General features: G+C 34.5%; 1 protein-coding gene across 8 annotated transcripts in view; it reads left to right on the top strand.

Moving 5' to 3' along the window:
* The window catches only part of klar (klarsicht), a 648,847-nt gene that overhangs the window by 77,140 nt on the left and 553,972 nt on the right, over positions 1 to 17,735 (top strand). For 3 of the 8 annotated variants that reach the window (XM_073982967.1, XM_073982974.1, XM_073982968.1), the window contains one exon: positions 16,036 to 16,064. The exons of the other annotated variants lie outside the window; for them this stretch is intronic. The gene's annotated coding sequence lies outside the window, so the exon portion shown is untranslated. The remainder of the gene's footprint in view (positions 1 to 16,035; positions 16,065 to 17,735) is intronic. 8 annotated transcript variants of the gene reach the window in all.

Below are 17,735 nucleotides of genomic sequence, written 5' to 3'. Positions count from 1 at the left end.
CACCGTAGGATTTAGAGAAAAAAAATTAATATCGCTGAAAACAGGATCACTGCACTTTTTAAGTAGATTTTTATTTCATCTGAAAGGTCACACCTTTAGCTACTTTCGGATTTTTTGTTTGGATGAAAAATATTGCATATTTTTCTGACAAATGCCCGCCTACGAAACACTAAAGCATTTTGCGGTGTCCACTGTAGCTCGAAAACGAATAAACTGATCAGTTTATATTTTTGTGAGATCATTAAGAACCTAATAATCTTGTATTAAAAAAAAAAAATAGTGAGCTGTCGAAGTCAAAATTACGATTTTAAGAAAATATATTGATAGTATTATCGCTGTAATTTTTTTAAGTCTCTCGCTTAGTCATTGGTCACACTAGAGTGGTTTCATTGAAACAATTCCATGAAATCAAAGGTTCCTAGTTCGAGTTCCATACTAGAATAATATGATGAAGTTGCTGTAGTGGGGAACTAGATCTAAAAACACCTAAAAGTTTCAATGCAACCACTCTAGTGTGACCTTCGGTTTAAGGACAAGCTTTTTATATGTATAATAATCCCACAAATACATATGAAGATCGGATCATCCGTATTCGAGCTACAGTTACATACAAAACACAGTAAATTTTTAACTTCAAACGCTCATATATCAGCCAATTTTTGTCCGATCGACTTTTTGCCAAATATTCTATCTGCGATTTATATTTTTTTAATTTGCGTGTGGCCATAACGAAAAGTTGAATTTTTGTGACTTCTTGGAAGTTGACGTATAATTGGAATAAAATTTACGATATGCAAAGTTTCGCTCTAATCGCATACTCATTTCGTAAGTTATCGTGCTCATCAGTCGTTTTAATTAGAGCTGACCGAGTTTTTACAGCCCGAAAAATATGTACCGTTTTTATAGGAAACTAGCGGACCCGGCGAACTTCGTCTCGCTATTAAGGAATAAAATTTCATACAAAAACTCAATTTTCGATTTTTCCAATTTTCCGACTTTTCCAGAGAGATTTTCCAAAATTTTCTTCCGTAAAGACCTTCTCCTCGAAAATACGAATAACTGACAAAAATTTGTACAGAAATCGGCCTAGCCGTTCTCATTTTATGAATTACTATACATTTTTTACACCATTTTTATATATATAGATTGTGTGCGGGAGATATTTGATGGAGTGGACTGATATAGTCCATATTCCATCCTGATTTTTTAAAAAAATATTGCGATGTGCAATTTTTGGATTAAATCGGTTACTCCCTTAGCGAACATTAAGTAAGTAAAATTTGGACACAATCGGTTAGTCTGCGATTTAATATTTAAAACCAATTTTTATCAGTAACTGTACTCTTCGATTTTCTTGAAATTTTTTGTATTGAACTACGATAAAATTGCAAAAAATTAAGTCCTATTTGGTAGTGTGATTCGAATAATTACTATATTTTCTATTTTTTTTTTAATTTGTCAATAAAGTTTTTCCTTTATACCAGTGTGAAAATTTGTTGTTTTTTTACCAAAAAATAAAAAGTTACATTTTTTAACATTTGTTGTTTTATTTAGGAATTTATCCTAAACATCTTAAGAACTGATTCATATTTCCATTTTGAAAATTGATTTTCCAACTATTGTACCAGCCGGACAACAATCTAAATAAATTGACGATGCACCTTGGGAATTATATGAATGGGCATGCGAGCGGAATAATCTATAGAGGAGGATTTGAAAATGAGATATTAAATGGCTAAACTCATCGCGGGCACAAACAAACTTCATTCAGTAATAACCACCAATGTTGGTACAATAACTGCTATACCAATTTCAAAATCGATATATGACGAAGTTTTTAAGATGATTTCCTGAAGGAAGCAACAAAACAAATGTTTAGAAATGAAAATTTTATTTTTTTTGTTAAAATAACAAATTTTTCATTGGTTCTTGAATCAAATTTAAATGAGAAAAATAAAAAAACAAAAAAAATAGCCGGAGCGCTTTTTAAATAAATTGCGATTTTGCTTAGAAACCGCAAGTCCTATCAAAATGGGAATAAAGAAATGTTGTAGCTATCAAAATTCTCTACAAGATTGACCTTAATGATATTTTCGTAGGTTTTACAACTTTTGAGATATAGAAGTTGAAATTGGGACAATTCAAATTCAATTCAATTCTGTATCGTCTCCTTATAAAACAATGTCATGAATGCAATTTCCCAACTTAAACTTATATATTTAACAAATGGTACAACCTAGGAAAAATTACATAAGCCAGTCTTGTAGAGAATTTTCACAGCTATAAGATTTTCTCAGGTCCCATACCGATAAGACTTGCCGTATTAAAGCAAAATCGCGAAACCCTAATAAAAAACTTAAAATTGTAAACTGAGCTTCTTTATCTCAAAAATGGTACAGCCTGAGAACAAATCATAAACGTCAATCCTGTAGAGAATTTTCACAGCTACAACATTTTCTTTAGCTCCATTTCGATTGGACTTGCTGTTTCCAAGCAAAATCGTGAAACCCTAAAAACACCTAAAAATGGGAATTTTGACCGCGATTTATTTAAGCGATTTTTTCCTGTTTTTGAATTTTTCTTATCTATGAACGTTGCTGTTTTAGAATTCACAAAAACTTCCCCAGTGTAAGCGGTTTTCATTAAAAGTTAGTTAAGGCGCACCCTTCATGACATTGTTTTATAAGTGGGCGATACAGTCAGTGCATTGTCCCAATTTGAACTTCAATATCTGAAAAATGGTAAAACCTACGAAAATACCGTAAATGTCAATCTTGTAGAAAATTTTCATAGCTACAACGTTTTCTTCAGTCTCATCTTGATAGGACTTGCGCTTTCTAAGCAACTCGTGAAAATCTAAACAACACCTAAAAATGTCAACTTGAATCGCGATTTATTTAAAAAGCTCTCCCGCGATTTTTTTTTGTTTTCTGATTTTTCTCATCTATGAACATTGTAGTTTCAGAATCCGAAAAAATTTCCCAGGTGTAAGCACCTTCCATTTAAATTTTTTTCAAGAGCACCGTGTACTTAGATGCCCCATTACAGAACATTTGTTCCATAGGCCGAACTAAGAAAATATCTCCATGTCTCTCTATTTGTTGCTTCGCACTCTGGAATACCGCGCCTTTTCATCTCTTCATCCACTTGTTTGCGCCATCTATTCTTTGGCCTCCTAATTTTGCGCGCACCGCCAATATAAACATAAAGAGATTATTGCACAAAAACTAAAAAAAAACTGCATGGGCCATATTTCTTAAACAGCTTGCCAGATATCACTGCTAAATTTCTGTGCAAGATCAAGTATGATTTGAAGTGTTTTAGTGCTTCATAAACTCAAAAAACTTGTTTGTTGTATAATGCCAAACTCGTAGTAAATGAGCTGTAACTCGTAGAGTTTTAGAGATATCAACATGAAAATTTGACACAAGATAAAATAGAAGTCGCAGAAACAATAGAAATTGCTATCTCTGAAAACGCATATTTTGTGTTATGCCACTCTTTGAGTAAATGAGCGATATGCCCTAGCCAACGCAATCTCTGCATCTCGATATAAGAAAAACTTTATTGACAAATTTTAAAATTTTAGGAAAAATAGTAATTTTTCGAATCCCACTACCAAATAGGACTTAAAATTTTTGCAATTAATCACAGTTTAATAAAAAGAATCAAGAAAATCGAAGAGTACAATTATTGATAAAAATTGGTTTTAAATATTAAGTCGCGAAAATTGCATGCAAGCCCACTTTGCAATTTTTACCATTTTTATTAGGTAGCTGATAAAAAATACAAAACATACAATAAAAACGAGATACAAAACAAATTATGAATATTTCTTTGCATATAGTTTTTGCAGAATTCGAGTTATTGAAGTCGCGATATCTCTAGAACCATTAGTCAAAAAAGTCTGAAAATATACCAAAATGTTTTGATCAACACAGCAAAAATAAAGGAAATCAAATCATCTCAACAAAACTGCCGAAGAGAATCTAGAAATCAAAAAACACCTTTTGAGAAAGTTTCCGATTTCACTCAGAAATCCCCATATACACGAAATAAAGATACATCTCGCAATATTTATTACTCCTAGTATGCTTGGTATTGCAACTGGGCTATATCGAACCTCGATATTTTGAAGGTTCTAGCCTCATTATCACACCAAAAACTACTAAAATTTGGTATTTTGTCTTCTTTGTCAGTACCGGTCCACGTTTTGGTATATCCCCCAAAAAACGTTACCTCCGATTTTGGAAGGTTTTCATTTTCAACCCGAAATGGCTGGAATTTTGTGTAAAGTCTTCATTTGGGCCAATAGTTTGTCAGTATAGGTGCACGTTTTGATATAGCCTCCATAGAACGGTACACGCAGATTAATCCAACAATATTCGAAGAGCAAAATATATATTGTATAGATATTGTTAGATTCCATATGCAGTATTAAAGGCCAGAACAGAATCAATCGTCGCTTGCTTTGCTTGCTTCCCAAATGTCAATTTGGTATTTAGTCTTTTTTGGGACTACAGAACTTTCTGCCAGAATTTTGTCAGTAGAGGTCCACGTTTTAATATAATTAGCCTCATTATCGCACCGAAATGACTGAAAATAAACAACGTTCTTACTTGTTTTTCAATACTACTAAAGATATACCGACAGTTTAAGGGTCTTGGATGATTTCGCATCTCATATGACGTCTATAAATGAAGTTACACCTTCGGTTTTACGGTATCTCTATCTACTAAATAATTACTGTCAGTTTCGTTTATTTTTTGGTTTGGAGCAAATAATAATAGCAAATAATCTGCTATTTTCTTTGAGTTTACTACATTTGCCGTTAAAAGTAAAATAAAGGCACCCAATGAAACCAAAGGTCATCCATGCACTCCAACAAAATCGAATTAAAACATCCGGAACCCTGCAAGAAATGTTTTTTTTCAACTTTCGTATCACAGTGTTATTAAGAGGGAGATGGGTGCGTATGAATTGTGCCGCAATGTATATGTCATCATGTACTAAACAAAATTCAAATCACATTGCGCTTTCGTTGTACTAAGCCCGAAGATCCAGAGTTAGGGAACTTACTTTGACATCAACAGGCTATTGAACGAGAAAAGTGGGTAAAAAGAAGGTTGTTACTATCAACTGTGTTACAGATTCCAAGAGTGGCAGGGCGACGAGGTATATGTTAAGCCGAATTAGCTAACGAGGGTATATACACTTTCACACAGGCAAAATGTGCCTCAACGAAATAATGGTTTTAGAACCCACGTATGTTTGGACGAAATCCGTTTCACACAATTTGGAATTGATTTAGCCATGCCCATCCGTCAGACAGGCTGGCTGGAGCGCACGATACCTCTCGAACGGATCAACCGATTCGGTCCTAAATTTGGCTTTCGTAATATTTTTTCAAATTAAGTTTAAGTTCGAAGATGTGTTATATCGGTCCACACCTTCCGGTACCTCCCCCACGAAAAGTCGACAATGTTCGTTAAATTTGTGCGCACGATAACTCTTGAAGAGGGTAATCGATTTGGTTCATACTTTGCACATCGTGAAATTTCTACCAGACTTAGACGAAGTTCCAATATTGACACAATCGGTCCACTCCTTCGGGTACCTCCCACACAAAATTTCGGAAAAGTTTAGTTTAAGACCTACTCTCGAATTGCTTTGATTTTTTTGTAGCAACTTGTATTCATTGCCCCCATACGACGTTACAAGTTTCCTTAGGGACATGTCCATACTTCCCGAGAAAATAGCCTGTAAGGTGCAAAAAAACCTCTATAACACCGTGTTTAGTGGTTGGAGCGCAAGATAACTCTCGAACGGTTCTGCCGATTGGGTCCAAAATGTGGCCTTCGTAATATTTTGTCCAAACTTAGTTTAAGTTCGAAGATAAGCCATATCGCTCCACTCCTTCAGGTACCTCCCCCACAAAAGTCCACAAATGTTCGGAAAAATTTTGCGCACTATAACTCTTGAAAGGAGTGACCGATTTGGTCCATACTTTACCCATCCTAACACATATATCTACCAGATAGAGATTAGGTTTGAATATGAACTATGTTTGTCCACTCCTTCAGGTACCTCCCACACAAAATTTCGGAGAAGTTTACTTTAGACCTTCTCTCGAATCACTTTGATTTTTGTTGAATCAACTTGTATTCGCTGCCTTAATTACAATGGTAAACATTTTTCAGGAGCAAGTCCATACTTCTTGAGAAAACAGCGTGAAAAGTGTAAAAAAGCCCCTATGGCACTATATGAAGCGGCTGGAGAGCACAATAACTCTCGAACTGATCAACCGATTTGGCCTTCGCCATATGTTGTCCAAACCATTTCGAATACCGGTCCACAACTTCCAGTACTTCCAGTGACAGCCACTAATATGGTATTCACAATATATCTTGAAAGGGGCAACCAATTTGGTCCAAACTTTGGATCTCCCAATATTTTGTCCAAATTCAGTTTAACTTCTAAAATGGCCCATATGGGTCCTCTCCTTAGAGTACCTCCCCACAAAAGTTCAACATTTGTGTCTAAGTGCAGTTTAGGGTTTGTTCGAAGATCCTTTGGAAATGTATACAGATGCTGTTTACAGCGGCATTATGTCTTCGGTGGATAAGTCCATACTTCCTGTCATACCGCTCCAAAAGTTATACGATGACCCAAAGAAATGACTTGTGGGTGCCATATCTATCGAAAAGATATGACTCCCAAAATAAGATCCACTTCCATATTTTTTTCGCTGTTTATTTTTATTTTGCTTTGACAGTGCGCGTTATTTTCTTTTTTTCGCCATAATTGTCAAATAAATGTCAAATCAGCAGTTTGACAGATTTTACGAAACTTGTCGAGAATGCCATTTTGGCATTATCGCTTCAAGTGTTGCTACTTTTTGGGGTTGAGGAACGTAATCCGAGTTAAAAATAGTAAAACTGGTAAAAATCTAAGGAACTGCAACGTAAAGGAACAAAGCTATTGCATACCAACACTTTGGAAAAAATGCTCTTTCGAACATCGAACTGATATTTTCAGTAGTTGATTCTCTAAGTCCATATTTACATTAGGCAATTTTCTTTGCGGCAATTGTCAGTTGGTTGGTGAGAGAGGGTGCTGAGAGGCAAAGGGATACCATATGCCTACGGTGACCAACCGTACTCTATTATAGAGGACAGTACTCTATTTTAGGTGTCCGTACTCTATTTTTTTAGCGTACTCTATTTGTCCTCTATTTTCATCACGTGTACTCTATGTCCTCTATTTTTGATTTATTTTACAAATACATGTGAATAAGGTAATACAATGAAATCAGACATTTAACCAAATATTGTCGTTGCTTAAATGAAATCAGTTGTTTCAAATCACTGATTTAAACACTTCTGCACGCGCTCAAACCAATTGTTGAAGCACTTTTTCCACTCCTATTGAAACACCTCCAAAACGTTGTTTTTGAATGTGTCAACAGCATGTTCTGTCGATTGCTGTTTTGTGTCGGGCTTATACGCATCGTATAAGGCTTATACAGCGATCGTATTTTTTGGAATTTCTTCTACCAATCGGTACGGAATCTATCGATAGGAAACCTTTTTTACGGACAGGTTTTCATGCAGTATGGAATTGAAGCCGGTGAAAGAAATGTCCAAAGATGCCTCTATCAAGGTGATCTTGACTTATCGTTTTACTCACGGAATCAATATTTTCTGTCACACACTATGATTGAATTCATTAAACCAGTTTTTCACAGAGCTACATATGTCCGTAGTCACACGTACAAATTTTTCGGTAAAGCAAATTTTGGGATAGAGCTCGGTCAATGAGGACGCCTCTACCAGAATTAGCGGCAAGTGTAACAGACATAACCACCGTGTCACCTGGTAGGCCAAATGATGTCGTTTCTCTTGGACGTACAAAGTTTGCTAAAATATATTGAGTGTTTGGTAGAGAGTGGAAAGAATAGAGCTCCTCTACAATCAATTTCACATAAACTCAAATTACTTTACAGTAAACTTTTTATGTGTGACTACCAAGGTTTCAGAGTCGAGCCGACTCCGGAGTCGACTTCGAGGGTAATTCCTAATAGCACTCAATATGAATAAAATATACACAAGTTTCCATTTTTTCCTATATATTGGCCTTTTTCTGAGGTGTTCTTTGAAAAGAACATTTGTCGAATATAATACACAACTACAAAACTTCTTTGTTTAAAAATTTTACAATTATAATAAAAATATAAGATCACCGAAATTTGAAACTCTGTTTAAGAGGTTCTGAAGTGGGCAGGCTTTCGCTCAGGAATATGAGCAATTTGAGATCATTATCTTCTATTTATCATATTCTAGATCAAGAATGTGTGGGATCTAAAAAATATTCTAAAATATTATACATTTCTTATCGTATATTAAGAAATCGACCCAGATTCCAAATTCACGCTAAAGTTGAAACTCAAAAAGTTCTTAAAATTTAATTTTTGATAAATGTAGAAAAAAAAAATTGCCCAGAGTTGGAGCCAAGTAATTTTTTCGACTCAGTCTCCGACTACAGCTTAATTGCTCGACTCCAACTCAGACTACGAAAACCTGGTGACTACTGATTATAGGATGTTGTTTCATCGCGTCGTCATCACGTACAAAATTGTGAAAAATGGTCGGACGAAAACGTTTACAAGTAAATTTCATATTTTTTTTGGAAATTAATTCTTCAAGGCCAGTAAAAACGCAATACGTGGTACGTCAAACCGTACTGAGTACTCTTATGCTAGAAAATGTTAAGCTTTTCAATGGAAGTGGCGCCTGGCATTGTTGCCTAGCCCAGAAACTTATGTTGTAGCCCTCGTATGTGTACTCTATTTTCATCCAAATATATTGGTCACCGTACATATGCCTCACCTCTCTCTCCCTCAAACTTACAATTGCCGCAAGGAATATTGCCTAATGTAAATATGGACTAACTAATTTTTTGAGTTACCGACAAATGTCGATAAAATGAAAATGGTTACAATTTCGGTAATTAACGATGTTTTTCGGTAAGTTGGCGACGAATAAAAAGCAGCGTATAGTTCTACCCAAGGCAAATATACATAAGGTATATGCATGAATTACAACAATTAACAAATTTACAAAAACAACATTGTTGTTGTTGAAAATTAATTGTGAAAGAAAATATTGAACAATAGGGTCGTTCCAAAAATTTGTTTAGGAAAAACAGAAATACATTTTGAAAATCCTCTAAAATAGAACAAATTTTAATCAAAATGTAAATGTAAAGCATTCAGAACTCTCGTAGGTAATTTTTATTACACGCTTAGGATGAAAAGCAGTATTTTATGGTAGCAAATTTCGAAGTTTCAAATTTGCTGAGTAGACCCTATTGCATTTTGAAAACTAAATTTACAAAAAAGTAAGAATTCAGCTGATTGTCACTTCAACCTTGTATAAGTATGACTTGGTTCTATCGATAGCAAGAGTGTTGTCAACTTTTTAAAATTACCGATTTTTGTAGGTAACTTAAGAAATGAGTTAGAGAGTCACACTACTGAAAATATCAGTTCGATGTTTCAGTCTTTGTATAATTTTCGGGTCTTCATTCTGTCTCCTTTTCACACTCCCTCTTTTAAATTTCTCTCTTCTTCCTTAAGAAAATCGTTTCTCCGCTCTCCTTTTCTCACGATACCTGTAGAGTAGCACTATATACCGCATTCTTCTCTACGGTAGCAGAACGACACTCCTGGTCATACCATGGTTTCCTTGGTGGTGGTCCTTGGTATCCAATTTTGAAATCTGGCGCTGTTTGCATGAATTGAGCAACATTTTGTCACTGTCCTGATATGTTAAGAGATCGAGGAGTGCTTCTGAATTTCCTGACCGTTGTCAGAATATGGTCAATTTTCCATGACTTTAAAATCTATATAAATTACTTTCTCATCTTTAAAATATCTTCGTCTGTATGTCGTATTCATATATTCTGTTAATAATTTATTGTTCTCATTCAAATTTTATAACAATAACTTCAACTTCCGACACTGTGCCGACTAAAACTTTTTCTCACACTTACTTTATTGGCCAAGAACTCTTTGACCTAAACATTTTCGAACAATCTATTGGCTATCGATGAAACATTAATTTAGAAAATGTTTGCTTTGTGTTTTCCTCCACATGCCTTGGAAATAGAAAATATTTTATTTTGTAATTTTTATCGTTAGCTTTCATCCGATGAATTGTTTATTGTTTTCTTAACCTCCAAAACATGTGTTCTTTCACTTTTCTCCCATTCATCGTCTCGTTGATGGTCAAATGTTGAGTGGAAGAAACGAAAAAAGGCGGCCAAAGTAAATATTTTACATGTTCGACATGTGTTTTTCCAATTTTCATTAGAGAAAACGAACTTCCCGCTGAATGGGCAACAGACGAATGAAATTTAGGTCTATTTGCCTGCCTGCTAAACACCAAACACTTGTAAGATTGGAGAATAGAAAATATGCCAGATTTGTTGTTTATTGGGACCATAAAGTGTTCGTTTATAAACTAAAACAACATCAGTTTCCTAACACCTGCAAAATATTTGTTGTTACTTTTTATTTATTTAAGAAATTTTTAAGAGTAGACGCATATTCTTTAAGGTTTTTGTTATTTAGTTTGGAATTACTTTACGAAACTTTTAGCCATTCATTGTATTACTTTTTGTTTTAAAATCTACAAATTTAATGGCAAAATTCTCCCCTCGAAATTATCTTCTTGGCATTGAAAGTGTTTATTTACGTTGAGCTTTTCCATAAACATAAACACTTTCTTGTAATAGAAAAATTTGCTTTATTTCGTGTGTGTGTGCGGCGTTTCCTTCGATGTTTATCATCTGGAATATTGAAAATTATGGCTTTCAGCATGTGTTTTATTAACTTGAGATTTTTTGGAAATCATAGAGGAAGCAATTATAGCGTAATGTTGCGCGTGGTAAAACAAATGCTTGGAAATGCAACATATGTTACAGTGATGCTAAAACATTTGCAACTATTAGGGGAGATGATCCTAAATGTTCTAATAACAAGACGAGGAGCTATACTGATAATGGAATTTATAACCCCATGGAAGACTAAATAACAAATCTCAGTCATTTTGGTTGGATATTGACGTCACAACCCTCAGAATAACGAAAATCGGAAGGTACAGTTCTATGGGGGCTATATCGAAACGTGGACCTATACCGACGAATTTCAGTCAGAAAGATTTTTGCCTCCAACGTAGACTAAATACCAAATTTTAGCCATTTCGGTAGCTGAAGGTTGTGGCCACAAACCTTCAAAATACCGAAAATCGGGATGTACCGTTCTATAAGGGTAATATGAAGACGTGGACCTATACCCAAACATTTTAAGTGGAAAGTTTTGTACCCTCAACGAAGACGAAATACCAAATTTCAGCCATTTCGGTGGAATATAGAGGCCATAACGTCTGAAATATCTAAAATTGGGATGTACCCTTCTATGGGGGCTGTATGAAGGCGTGGACCTATAGGGGAAAGCTGAATACCCCTAACGAATAAATACCAAATTTCACTCATTTCGATGGATTATTGTGGTCACAACGTTAAAAATACCGAAAATCGGGAGGTACCGTTCTATGGAGGCTATATTAAGGCGTGAACCGGTACCAAAAAATTTCTGGGGAAGTTTTATAACCCCCAACAAAGACTAAATACCAAATTTCAGCCATATTGAGGACACAACCTGCAAAATACCGAAAATCGGGAGGTATTGTTCTACCTATCGGAAATCCGGAGGTACCGTTCTATAGGGGCTATATGAAGGCAAGGATCTATACCGACAAATGTTATATGGAAAGTTTTATACTCCAAATGAAGACTAAATACCAAATTTCAACAATTTCGGTGGAATATTGATGCCACAAACTTCAAAATACCGAAAATCGGGAGGTACCATTCTATGGGGGCTATATGAAGGTTTGCACCTATATCGACAAAAGTCTGAGGGAAAGGTTTGTACACCCCACGAAGTCGAAATCACATTTGGAAAACGGTGCCAACTCTAGTTCCAAAACAAATAAATCGATTATCATATAATTTTGTGGGCTTATCAAGGACATCAAAAACGATTCCTTCATCGACCGATTTTATTTCTAATTTTTTTTTTGCCTAAAAAATTTTAAAAAATCGGTCGATGAAGAACTTTTTTTTTTGTTCTAAATAAGCATACTAACATATATGACGATCGATTTCAAAACACTTTAATATAAGCAGAATTTGGTAGACGGCCAATTGCCACAAAACTACGTAATATTTTTCTACGAAAAAATAATTCAGAGAGTAGATTAAGATGTGCCCTTTCAGATGAAAAAAACCTGTTGGGTGCTTTAAAAAGTCAATATTTAACCATATTTAGATGGGGCCATAAAATCCAAGCTGGATCTGACACAACAAAGCCCCCCTAGTTGTCGTTTGGGTCAATACTTTCGAAAAAAATCCTCAGTTCAATTTTTTTGCACACGATTATCTTAAGATGTTGCACAGTGTTTTCGCCCACCAGTCTTTTTAATTGAGCACCGAAGTATGTTTTAGTGTTTTTTGACCATTATAACTGGAAGCAAAAACTTGCGTAGATTGTTATAACGCTGTAAAAAGGACCACAAGGAGTACCTGCTATAAAAATTCAATAGATCCCTGAACAGCCTTTAAACTGCGTTTTTAACGAAAATTTTAAATGTTTAAGAGGGAGATACCCTAATGTGTTGTTTGGAAGAAATTTTACGATGTGCAAACTTTTGGCCAAATTATCAATTCGTAAATTATCGTGCTCATCAGTCATTTTAGTTGATGCCGGAAGGGGTTTTTAGAGCTTTTGGTCTATTTGCTCAGAAAGTGTGAACTTGCAAGGACAATCTATTGAACAGATTATCCGGAACAGCACTTTTCAGAAATAGTGTTCATATGAGTCGAAATAGGACTAAAGAAAATGTTGTAGATGATTTTCACTGCTACAACATTTTCTTCAGTCCCATTGCGAAACGGCTTACCGCTTCCAAGCAAAATCCTGAAAACCTAAAATAAACCTAAAAATGTGAACTTTGACCGCGATTTATTCCGAAATCCCTCCAGCGATTTTTTCTTGCTTTTGAATTTTTCTCATCTCTGAACATTGCTGTCTCAGAATCTGCAAAAACTTTCCAGATGTAAGCGGTTTTCACGTAAAGTTAGTTAAGGTGCACCCTTCATGACATTGTTCTGAAAGGAGACGATAGAGTCAATGCATTGTCCCCATTTGAACTTCTATATCTCAAAAATGGTAAGACCTATGAAAATAACATTAAGGCCAATCTTGTAGAGTATTTTCACTGCTACAACATGTGCTCTAATCCCATTTCGATAGAACTTCCGCAAATTTGAACTTTGACCGCGATTTATTTGAAAATCCTTCCGCCGATTTTTTTAGGTTTTTAATTTTTCTCATCTATGAACATTGTAGTTTCAGAATCCGCAAAAACTTCCCAGGTGAAAGCACTTTTCATTTAAAATTATTTAAGGCGCACCCGTATTATATAAAAACCGATTTCGCACAAAAATTAATAGTCTACAACTTTCTCGTTAGCATACTTTTGAAAAATCTTACTGTTTTCGAGATACGATCAAAAAACCAAAAAAGTCCCAAAATTTGACCTTTGACCCCGAATAACTTTTTTTGCACACATGGGATCGATGGGGACTTTTAGGATGTTGCTTCTAGTGGCTAAACCGAGCTTTCCACTAAAATTCAGCTTTGTGGGAATTTTTGCTATTTCCCCCTTATACGCATGTCTATTTTGACTGGACCAAATGATTTTCACTGTAGTTGTTTGTTATCGTCATGTGAGCATAGCAGAACAATATGAACCATATGTACATACATGTTCAGATATTATATGTTGCCTTTATATTAAAGAAATTAAAAAGTTGTAGTTGCGAACTATATCGTACAGCCAATCGCTTTGTTTTTTCGTTGTTAAGGCGTCACGTCGCGACGGTGGTAGTTTAGCGTAAAGCGTTTAGTTGTATTTCAGTCAGGTTGTGTGTTGTGGTTTGTTGATACAGTGGCAATGTGATGGTGAGACGATCAGACCAGTCAAAAGAATAAGAGAACAAAGTTTAGAGCATTTACCAAACAAGAGAGGAAATATGAGAGCAAATAATGGGAATGTAGGGAATACTCGAAAAGTGATTTTGCATCTCATTAATATCTTACATATTTTTCAAAAAATAGTGGCTTTCGAATGGATAATAAGAAACTGAAACACATGTGAGGTACCTGTACAGTATGAAAAAACTACATCACGAACGGAAATATGTAAAAGTTCTTGAAATATTTTATTCTGTGTATCCGTAGATCTCTATCTGGAACAAATATCATGAAGTGCAAAGTTTTGACCAAATCGGTTACTGACGGTTACGGACTGTCAATTCTATATCGTCTCCAAATTGTCTGAAACCGATTTTGTCCAAACAGGTTTGGGGCCTAAACATTTATTAATATGAGATACACACATCATCGATAGCCCCGGGCCGATGACAAATATTGATTGTCAAAACTTCTGATACAGAAGGACAAATTCAAATAAAGCCTGAAAAAAACAGCCATAGTATACATATGTGATAATGCAAGTCGGACTATAGGAAAAGTTTGGATTTAAATAACTGGCATTATATCGTATATACAATTTTCAAATGATTTACGTATAAATGCTAGTTTCCAAGCTTAGCCTTCGTCCACCCACTAAAATAACATTCAAATATGCCTGATGATCGGACTTAACCACCCGTGAAACGTAGCATAATAGTTGAACGTGTGGGACTTCGGTGGATTCCTAATTTGTCAATTCGTCATAACAGCTCAACTCGAAAGAGAATTAATTCAAATAAATCCTGTAGGTTATGGAAAATTTTTATCAGTTGCAAATGTTTTGAACATCTTAAATTATAATATATAATTGTTCCGCAAACATCACCGAAGGGACCAGGGAGACTTTTCCCATTTGTAAAGGAGTTTTACATGAAATCTAAAACAAATATTCCATAATATTGCCATGGAATTTTATATTTATCTAAACATTATGATTAATATTATGTTCAAGGTAATTCTCAAAGGGATTAATTGAGCTGATCCATACTTGTTACGATAAATAGATCAGGTTCTAGTATGGAATATATTTGTCGCAGTACCTTTTACATATAATAACCCGAAAATTAAATAAAATATACAGCTACCAACCGTAATAATAATGTGCCTGTATACCCTCAGCCTAATGAGCCACATTTGTTAAGACCAAATCGGTTTTGGACAATTTGGAGTCAAGTTGGAAATGTTCGTCCGTCTTTCTGGCCGGAGTGCACTATGACAGTCGAGGGGGTAACCGATTTGATACAAATTTTGTACAACATAATATTTATGCTATCGTTAGTTTAAGTTCGAAGATGGTACATTTCAATCCACTTTTTGATTAACTTCTCACATAGGATTTCACGTATTTGGAAGATTTTAGTCAATTAGATGTAATAGATGTAATATGACATTTCGAGTCTGCTTACTAAAATTTTTTGGCATATGCTAATGATTTGCTATAGTCCCACATTATCAGGATTTGGCTTCAAAATACGTCAAATCACTAGGTCCACGTGTTTTGTCGCCAAATCCTGATATAAAATCAATATATTTTGTAGAAGTCATAAGTATTGAGTTTGCTACTTTTCTTTAGGTTAAAGGCTGGGGGTATGTATATCTCTCGCCACATCTGACTCTTTCTTACTTGTTTTAACTTTTTAGATAAGCTAATTGGATACATAACGTTACCACATATGGTGCACAATGATCAATCTCAAGATGTATTTCTAAATCAACCTAAATTTATTTAGTTGAGAAAGACATACCACCAAATGTATTTATATAAAAAAAACTTTTGATATTCGACTATAAATAAAACGAATATAGTTTATTTTCAGTTTAACGCTCTTATTGACTATTTGTTTCTAAAATTTCGTTTTTTTCCAATTTTACAGGTATGGCAAATCCTTGAGAGACAAAAAAGGTTTGTATACTTTTATGACAATGCCGTTTGGTAGGATAACTAAAAGATTATCTATTTGCTTAAATAAGAATTGAAATTGTTTTTTTTTTTGAAATTAATATTTTTCTCAAATGCTAAGCTATTACGGAAATCTGAGCCCATGTCTATACAATGAATAATACGAAGGCTAAAAGTTTGAGCCTACTCGTATGCACGACTATGTGCTGCCATTGGAAAGTTTGATAGGTTTTAGCATAAACGTACTCAGTACAGTTTGACGTACGACGACCACTTGTTACGTTGTTTACAGTGACATCAAAAAATGAATTTGCAAAAAAAAAAAAATTTAATTTGCTTGTGAACATTTTCGTCCGATAATTTTTCACGATATTCGACGAAATGTACCTCCCGATTTTCCGTTTTTTTAAGATATTAGCACCATTATCCAAACAAAGTGACTGAAATTCGCTATTTATTTATATAGACCCCATATAGCGGTACCGACCGATTTTCGATATTTTGAAGGGTTTAGTAACATTATCCAAATTGCAGAAATTTATTGTTTACTTTTAATATATTTTTGTGGGCTTATTGAGTACATTAAAAAACTGGTATTTAAAAAAAATTATAAAATTTTTTTGACCGGTTTAGGGCCAAATAACTGCCCATTTTTTGTGGTGAAAGTTCATCATTTCTTAAATGGACATAAATTTCCCTCGTTTGAAGAGATGATTATAAGGTGCTTAATAAACCCGCAAATATATATTATCATCGGTCAATTCGTTTTCGAACTTGCCTCTTAATGAGGTAGTCACCGAAATAAGATTAGAGAAAATTTTGAAGCTGTGACGAGTAAAAAAGTTTCAGTCGGCTTTGCCGACAGAGATATACTTACCCTCAGCCTATGAGAATTTAAACATTCATCTACGGACAGATCGAATGTATTTGGGTTCTTTTCAGAATTGTGTGGCCCTTTTTGGACATTTGAGCTTGCCGAAAAAAATGTGGATTAGGATTAAAGTTCGATATATGAGCCGCTCAGTGCACACTTCGACTAACTCCACTTTTTAAAAAATTTGAGATTTTAGTGTCAAAGCCTTTGATATAGCCATATCTATTTATGATTATATCTTTTCTGAATAATAAAGATGAGCACCTTTAAATAACAAGTTTTTTTGACCACTGAATAATATGCAATTTTTTTCAGTGCACACTTCGATTAACTCCACATTCAAATGTAGCTCTGCTCGCAACGTGTACATTTTTTACATTCAATGCTCTTTCGGCTTTTGTTGAAACCATAGATGGCCTTTAGGAAATTATGACGTATATGAAATACATTTTTGACGTATATTACATACGTCGGAAACGTCGTAAACCTAGCCATGAAGAATGCCGCTAACATAAAGCTAACATGAATTAATTACAAATATTGTTTTATAACCGAACTGCCAACATTAATTTTTATGTAAAACCTGAATATATGTGTATAAAACTAAGTTTTTCGTTAATAAAAAAATAAAAAAAATCAAGACGTAACTTTATTACTTTTTTCAGTGCACACTTCGATTAACTCCACCATTACCACAACATTACTAACGATTGTTCGTTGGCTATTTTTTTTATTTTATTTTATATACCGTTAGATGAAAGCTATTCCTGCTATTATGCATTCTACATTATATATTTGAA

Source organism: Musca autumnalis, unplaced genomic scaffold (assembly GCF_047663935.1).
Source record: "Musca autumnalis isolate F117 unplaced genomic scaffold, ASM4766393v1 scaffold_4, whole genome shotgun sequence".
In the NCBI taxonomy this organism is placed as follows: domain Eukaryota; kingdom Metazoa; phylum Arthropoda; class Insecta; order Diptera; family Muscidae; genus Musca; species Musca autumnalis.
Note: the sequence above shows the minus strand (reverse complement) of the source record. Positions and strands in the feature narration are given on the sequence as shown.